Source organism: Taurulus bubalis (genome assembly GCF_910589615.1).
Source record: "Taurulus bubalis genome assembly, chromosome: 14".
In the NCBI taxonomy this organism is placed as follows: Eukaryota; Metazoa; Chordata; class Actinopteri; order Perciformes; family Cottidae; genus Taurulus; species Taurulus bubalis.
Genome location: NC_136602.1, coordinates 5,578,884 through 5,587,501, shown reverse-complemented (window position 1 = coordinate 5,587,501; position 8,618 = coordinate 5,578,884).

Sequence of the window (8,618 nt, the reverse complement as noted above, 5' to 3'; positions counted from 1 at the left end):
TGCCTAATTTGTACACAGGACATCATTGTTTCAAATCCCAGCAGTGCATCCTCAGGAGATTGCAGTCTTCTATTTAATGATTTCATATTTTTGGAAAAGAACACAGCTTAAAAATGTGTGAAAAAGGACGTTTCAGAGGCGCTGTGGCTTAGTTGGTCAAAGTGCCTGTCTAGTAAACAGGAGATCCTGGGTTCAACTCCCAGCAGCACCTCAATCTGCAGATTATTTATTTAAATGTAAAGGTTTCATAGGTATGGAATAGAAAAGACCTTAACATGTCTGATAAGAGCTTTTGCAGAGGCTCTTTGTCTTCGTTTGTTGAAGTGCCTAATTTGTAAAGAGGACATCATTGTTTCAAATCCCAGCAGTGCATCCTCAGGAGATTGTAGTCTTCTATTTAGTGATTTAATATTTTTGGCAACGAACACAGCTTAAAATATTGTGAAAAAGGGCATTTCAGAGGCACTGTGGCTTAGTTGGTCAAAGTGCCTGTTTCGTAAACAGGAGATCCTGGGTTCAACTCCCAGCGGTGCCTTTTGAAGGACATAGGAGACTTCCCTTTTCTGCTTTAGTAGTTGTGGCAAAGAATATACCTGAAAAATGTGATTAAAATAGAAAAAGAGAGGTGCTGTGGCTTAGTTGGTTAAAGTGCCTGTCTAGTAAACAGGAGATCCTGGGTTCAACTCCCAGCAGCACCTCAATCTGCAGATTGTTTATTTAAATGTAAAGGTTTCATAGGTATGGAATAGAAAAGACCTTAACATGTCTGATAAGAGCTTCTACAGAGGCTTTTTGTCTTAGTTAAGAGTTAGTTGAAGTGCCTAATTTGTAAACAGGACATCATTGTTTCAAATCCCAGCAGTGCATCCTCAGGAGATTGTAGTCTTCTATTTAATGATTTCATATTTTTGGCAAAGGACACACCTTAAAATATTGTGAAACAGGACATTTCAGAGGCGCTGTGGCTTAGTTGGTCAAAGTGCCTGTTTAGTAAACAGGAGATCCTGGGTTCAACTCCCAGCAGCACCTCAATCTGCAGATTGTGTATTTAAATGTAAAGGTTTCATAGGTATGGAATAGAAAAGACCTTAACATGTCTGATAAGAGCTTTTGCAGAGGCTCTTTGTCTTCGTTAGTTGAAGTGGCTAATTTGTAAAGAGGACATCATTGTTTCAAACCCCTGCAGTTCATCCTATGGAGATTGTAGTCTTCTATTTAATGACTTCATATTTTTGGAAAAGAACACAGCTTAAAAATGTGTGAAAAAGGACATTTCAGAGGCACTGTGGCTTAGTTGGTCAAAGTGCCTGTCTTGTAAACAGGAGATCCTGGGTTCAACTCCCAGCAGCACCTCAATCTGCAGATTGTGTATTTAAATGTAAAGGTTTCATAGGTATAGAAAAGACCTTAACATGTCTGAAAAGAGCTTTTGCAGAGGCTCTTTGTCTTCGTTAGTTGAAGTGCCTAATTTGTAAACAGGACATCATTGTTTCAAATCCCAGCAGTGCATCCTCAGGAGATTGTAGTCTTCTATTTAGTGATTTAATATTTTTGGCAACGAACACAGCTTAAAATATTGTGAAAAAGGACATTTCAGAGGCAGTGTGGCTTAGTTGGTCAAAGTGCCTGTTTCGTAAACAGGAGATCCTGGGTTCAACTCCCAGCGGTGCCTTTTGAAGGACATAGGAGACTTCTCTTTTATGCTTTAGTAGTTGTGGCAAAGAAAACACCTGAAATATGTGATTAAAAAAGAAAAAGAGAGGTGCTGTGGCTTAGTTGGTTAAAGTGCCTGTCTAGTAAACAGGAGATCCTGGGTTCAACTCCCAGCAGCACCTCAATCTGCAGATTGTTTATTTAAATGTAAAGGTTTCATAGGTATGGAATAGAAAAGACCTTAACATGTCTGATAAGAGCTTTTGCAGAGGCTCTTTGTCTGAGTTAGTTGAAGTGCCTAATTTGTACACAGGACATCATTGTTTCAAATCCCAGCAGTGCATCCTCAGGAGATTGCAGTCTTCTATATAATTGTATTTCATATTTTTGGCAAAGGACACAGCTTAAAATATTGTGAAACAGGACATTTCAGAGGTGCTGTGGCTTAGTTGGTCAAAGTGCCTGTTTAGTAAACGGGAGATCCTGGGTTCAACTCCCAGCGGTGCCTTTTGAAGGACATAGGAGACTTCTCTTTCATGCTTTAGTAGTTGTGGCAAAGAAAATACCTGAAAAATGTGATTAAAATAGAAAAAGAGAGGTGCTGTGGCTTAGTTGGTTAAAGTGCCTGTCTAGTAAACAGGAGATCCTGGGTTCAACTCCCAGCAGCACCTCAATCTGCAGATTGTTTATTTAAATGTAAAGGTTTCATAGGTATGGAATAGAAAAGACCTTAACATGTCTGATAAGAGCTTTTGCAGAGGCTCTTTGTCTGAGTTAGTTGAAGTGCCTAATTTGTACACAGGACATCATTGTTTCAAATCCCAGCAGTGCATCCTCAGGAGATTGCAGTCTTCTATATAATTGTATTTCATATTTTTGGCAAAGGACACAGCTTAAAATATTGTGAAACAGGACATTTCAGAGGTGCTGTGGCTTAGTTGGTCAAAGTGCCTGTTTAGTAAACGGGAGATCCTGGGTTCAACTCCCAGCGGTGCCTTTTGAAGGACATAGGAGACTTCTCTTTTATGCTTTAGTAGTTGTGGCAAAGAAAATACCTGAAAAATGTGATTAAAATAGAAAAAGAGAGGTGCTGTGGCTTAGTTGGTTAAAGTGCCTGTCTAGTAAACAGGAGATCCTGGGTTCAACTCCCAGCAGCACCTCAATCTGCAGATTGTTTATTTAAATGTAAAGGTTTCATAGGTATGGAATAGAAAAGACCTTAACATGTCTGATAAGAGCTTTTGCAGAGGCTCTTTGTCTTCGTTAGTTGAAGTGCCTAATTTGTAAAGAGGACATCATTGTTTCAAACCCCTGCAGTTCATCCTATGGAGATTGTAGTCTTCTATTTAATGATTTCATATTTTTGGAAAAGAACACAGCTTAAAAATGTGTGAAAAAGGACGTTTCAGAGGCGCTGTGGCTTAGTTGGTCAAAGTGCCTGTCTAGTAAACAGGAGATCCTGGGTTCAACTCCCAGCAGCACCTCAATCTGCAGATTATTTATTTAAATGTAAAGGTTTCATAGGTATAGAAAAGACCTTAACATGTCTGATAAGAGCTTTTGCAGAGGCTCTTTGTCTTCGTTAGTTGAAGTGCCTAATTTGTAAAGAGGACATCATTGTTTCAAATCCCAGCAGTGCATCCTCAGGAGATTGTAGTCTTCTATTTAGTGATTTAATATTTTTGGCAACAAACACAGCTTAAAATATTGTGAAAAAGGACATTTCAGAGGCACTGTGGCTTAGTTGGTCAAAGTGCCTGTTTCGTAAACAGGAGATCCTGGGTTCAACTCCCAGCGGTGCCTTTTGAAGGACATAGGAGACTTCTCTTTTATGCTTTAGTAGTTGTGGCAAAGAAAATACCTGAAATATGTGATTAAAAAAGAAAAAGAGAGGTGCTGTGGCTTAGTTGGTTAAAGTGCCTGTCTAGTAAACAGGAGATCCTGGGTTCAACTCCCAGCAGCACCTCAATCTGCAGATTATTTATTTAAATGTAAAGGTTTCATAGGTATGGAATAGAAAAGACCTTAACATGTCTGATAAGAGCTTTTGCAGAGGCTCTTTGTCTTCGTTAGTTGAAGTGCCTAATTTGTAAAGAGGACATCATTGTTTCAAATCCCAGCAGTGCATCCTCAGGAGATTGTAGTCTTCTATTTAGTGATTTAATATTTTTGGCAACGAACACAGCTTAAAATATTGTGAAAAAGGGCATTTCAGAGGCACTGTGGCTTAGTTGGTCAAAGTGCCTGTTTCGTAAACGGGAGATCCTGGGTTCAACTCCCAGCGGTGCCTTTTGAAGGACATAGGAGACTTCTCTTTTATGCTTTAGTAGTTGTGGCAAAGAAAATACCTGAAAAATGTGATTAAAATAGAAAAAGAGAGGTGCTGTGGCTTAGTTGGTTAAAGTGCCTGTCTTGTAAACAGGAGATCCTGGGTTCAACTCCCAGCAGCACCTCAATCTGCAGATTATTTATTTAAATGTAAAGGTTTCATAGGTATGGAATAGAAAAGACCTTAACATGTCTGATAAGAGCTTTTGCAGAGGCTCTTTGTCTTCGTTAGTTGAAGTGCCTAATTTGTAAAGAGGACATCATTGTTTCAAACCCCTGCAGTTCATCCTATGGAGATTGTAGTCTTCTATTTAATGATTTCATATTTTTGGAAAAGAACACAGCTTAAAAATGTGTGAAAAAGGACGTTTCAGAGGCGCTGTGGCTTAGTTGGTCAAAGTGCCTGTCTTGTAAACAGGAGATCCTGGGTTCAACTCCCAGCAGCACCTCAATCTGCAGATTGTGTATTTAAATGTAAAGGTTTCATAGGTATGGAATAGAAAAGACCTTAACATGTCTGATAAGAGCTTTTACAGAGGCTCTTTGTCTGAGTTAGTTGAAGTGCCTAATTTGTACACAGGACATCATTGTTTCAAATCCCAGCAGTGCATCCTCAGGAGATTGCAGTCTTCTATTTAATGATTTCATATTTTTGGAAAAGAACACAGCTTAAAAATGTGTGAAAAAGGACGTTTCAGAGGCGCTGTGGCTTAGTTGGTCAAAGTGCCTGTCTAGTAAACAGGAGATCCTGGGTTCAACTCCCAGCAGCACCTCAATCTGCAGATTATTTATTTAAATGTAAAGGTTTCATAGGTATGGAATAGAAAAGACCTTAACATGTCTGATAAGAGCTTTTGCAGAGGCTCTTTGTCTTCGTTTGTTGAAGTGCCTAATTTGTAAAGAGGACATCATTGTTTCAAATCCCAGCAGTGCATCCTCAGGAGATTGTAGTCTTCTATTTAGTGATTTAATATTTTTGGCAACGAACACAGCTTAAAATATTGTGAAAAAGGGCATTTCAGAGGCACTGTGGCTTAGTTGGTCAAAGTGCCTGTTTCGTAAACAGGAGATCCTGGGTTCAACTCCCAGCGGTGCCTTTTGAAGGACATAGGAGACTTCCCTTTTCTGCTTTAGTAGTTGTGGCAAAGAATATACCTGAAAAATGTGATTAAAATAGAAAAAGAGAGGTGCTGTGGCTTAGTTGGTTAAAGTGCCTGTCTAGTAAACAGGAGATCCTGGGTTCAACTCCCAGCAGCACCTCAATCTGCAGATTGTTTATTTAAATGTAAAGGTTTCATAGGTATGGAATAGAAAAGACCTTAACATGTCTGATAAGAGCTTCTACAGAGGCTTTTTGTCTTAGTTAAGAGTTAGTTGAAGTGCCTAATTTGTAAACAGGACATCATTGTTTCAAATCCCAGCAGTGCATCCTCAGGAGATTGTAGTCTTCTATTTAATGATTTCATATTTTTGGCAAAGGACACACCTTAAAATATTGTGAAACAGGACATTTCAGAGGTGCTGTGGCTTAGTTGGTCAAAGTGCCTGTTTCGTAAACAGGAGATCCTGGGTTCAACTCCCAGCAGCACCTCAATCTGCAGATTGTTTATTTAAATGTAAAGGTTTCATAGGTATGGAATAGAAAAGACCTTAACATGTCTGATAAGAGCTTTTGCAGAGGCTCTTTGTCTTCGTTAGTTGAAGTGCCTAATTTGTAAAGAGGACATCATTGGTTCAAATCCCAGCAGTGCATCCTCAGGAGATTGTAGTCTTCTATTTAGTGATTTAATATTTTTGGCAACGAACACAGCTTAAAATATTGTGAAAAAGGGCATTTCAGAGGCACTGTGGCTTAGTTGGTCAAAGTGCCTGTTTCGTAAACGGGAGATCCTGGGTTCAACTCCCAGCGGTGCCTTTTGAAGGACATAGGAGACTTCTCTTTTATGCTTTAGTAGTTGTGGCAAAGAAAATACCTGAAAAATGTGATTAAAATAGAAAAAGAGAGGTGCTGTGGCTTAGTTGGTTAAAGTGCCTGTCTAGTAAACAGGAGATCCTGCGTTCAACTCCCAGCAGCACCTCAATCTGCAGATTATTTATTTAAATGTAAAGGTTTCATAGGTATGGAATAGAAAAGACCTTAACATGTCTGATAAGAGCTTTTACAGAGGCTCTTTGTCTGAGTTAGTTGAAGTGCCTAATTTGTACACAGGACATCATTGTTTCAAATCCCAGCAGTGCATCCTCAGGAGATTGCAGTCTTCTATTTAATGATTTCATATTTTTGGAAAAGAACACAGCTTAAAAATGTGTGAAAAAGGACGTTTCAGAGGCGCTGTGGCTTAGTTGGTCAAAGTGCCTGTCTAGTAAACAGGAGATCCTGGGTTCAACTCCCAGCAGCACCTCAATCTGCAGATTATTTATTTAAATGTAAAGGTTTCATAGGTATGGAATAGAAAAGACCTTAACATGTCTGATAAGAGCTTTTGCAGAGGCTCTTTGTCTTCGTTTGTTGAAGTGCCTAATTTGTAAAGAGGACATCATTGTTTCAAATCCCAGCAGTGCATCCTCAGGAGATTGTAGTCTTCTATTTAGTGATTTAATATTTTTGGCAACGAACACAGCTTAAAATATTGTGAAAAAGGGCGTTTCAGAGGCACTGTGGCTTAGTTGGTCAAAGTGCCTGTTTCGTAAACAGGAGATCCTGGGTTCAACTCCCAGCGGTGCCTTTTGAAGGACATAGGAGACTTCCCTTTTCTGCTTTAGTAGTTGTGGCAAAGAATATACCTGAAAAATGTGATTAAAATAGAAAAAGAGAGGTGCTGTGGCTTAGTTGGTTAAAGTGCCTGTCTAGTAAACAGGAGATCCTGGGTTCAACTCCCAGCAGCACCTCAATCTGCAGATTGTGTATTTAAATGTAAAGGTTTCATAGGTATGGAATAGAAAAGACCTTAACATGTCTGATAAGAGCTTCTACAGAGGCTTTTTGTCTTAGTTAAGAGTTAGTTGAAGTGCCTAATTTGTAAACAGGACATCATTGTTTCAAATCCCAGCAGTGCATCCTCAGGAGATTGTAGTCTTCTATTTAATGATTTCATATTTTTGGCAAAGGACACACCTTAAAATATTGTGAAACAGGACATTTCAGAGGCGCTGTGGCTTAGTTGGTCAAAGTGCCTGTTTAGTAAACAGGAGATCCTGGGTTCAACTCCCAGCAGCACCTCAATCTGCAGATTGTTTATTTAAATGTAAAGGTTTCATAGGTATGGAATAGAAAAGACCTTAACATGTCTGATAAGAGCTTTTGCAGAGGCTCTTTGTCTTCGTTAGTTGAAGTGGCTAATTTGTAAAGAGGACATCATTGTTTCAAATCCCAGCAGTGCATCCTCAGGAGATTGTAGTCTTCTATTTAATGACTTCATATTTTTGGAAAAGAACACAGCTTAAAAATGTGTGAAAAAGGACATTTCAGAGGCACTGTGGCTTAGTTGGTCAAAGTGCCTGTCTTGTAAACAGGAGATCCTGGGTTCAACTCCCAGCAGCACCTCAATCTGCAGATTGTGTATTTAAATGTAAAGGTTTCATAGGTATAGAAAAGACCTTAACATGTCTGAAAAGAGCTTTTGCAGAGGCTCTTTGTCTTCGTTAGTTGAAGTGCCTAATTTGTAAACAGGACATCATTGTTTCAAATCCCAGCAGTGCATCCTCAGGAGATTGTAGTCTTCTATTTAGTGATTTAATATTTTTGGCAACGAACACAGCTTAAAATATTGTGAAAAAGGACATTTCAGAGGCAGTGTGGCTTAGTTGGTCAAAGTGCCTGTTTCGTAAACAGGAGATCCTGGGTTCAACTCCCAGCGGTGCCTTTTGAAGGACATAGGAGACTTCTCTTTTATGCTTTAGTAGTTGTGGCAAAGAAAACACCTGAAATATGTGATTAAAAAAGAAAAAGAGAGGTGCTGTGGCTTAGTTGGTTAAAGTGCCTGTCTAGTAAACAGGAGATCCTGGGTTCAACTCCCAGCAGCACCTCAATCTGCAGATTGTTTATTTAAATGTAAAGGTTTCATAGGTATGGAATAGAAAAGACCTTAACATGTCTGATAAGAGCTTTTGCAGAGGCTCTTTGTCTGAGTTAGTTGAAGTGCCTAATTTGTACACAGGACATCATTGTTTCAAATCCCAGCAGTGCATCCTCAGGAGATTGCAGTCTTCTATATAATTGTATTTCATATTTTTGGCAAAGGACACAGCTTAAAATATTGTGAAACAGGACATTTCAGAGGTGCTGTGGCTTAGTTGGTCAAAGTGCCTGTTTAGTAAACGGGAGATCCTGGGTTCAACTCCCAGCGGTGCCTTTTGAAGGACATAGGAGACTTCTCTTTTATGCTTTAGTAGTTGTGGCAAAGAAAATACCTGAAAAATGTGATTAAAATAGAAAAAGAGAGGTGCTGTGGCTTAGTTGGTTAAAGTGCCTGTCTTGTAAACAGGAGATCCTGGGTTCAACTCCCAGCAGCACCTCAATCTGCAGATTGTGTATTTAAATGTAAAGGTTTCATAGGTATGGAATAGAAAAGACCTTAACATGTCTGATAAGAGCTTTTGCAGAGGCTCTTTGTCTTCGTTAGTTGAAGTGCCTAATT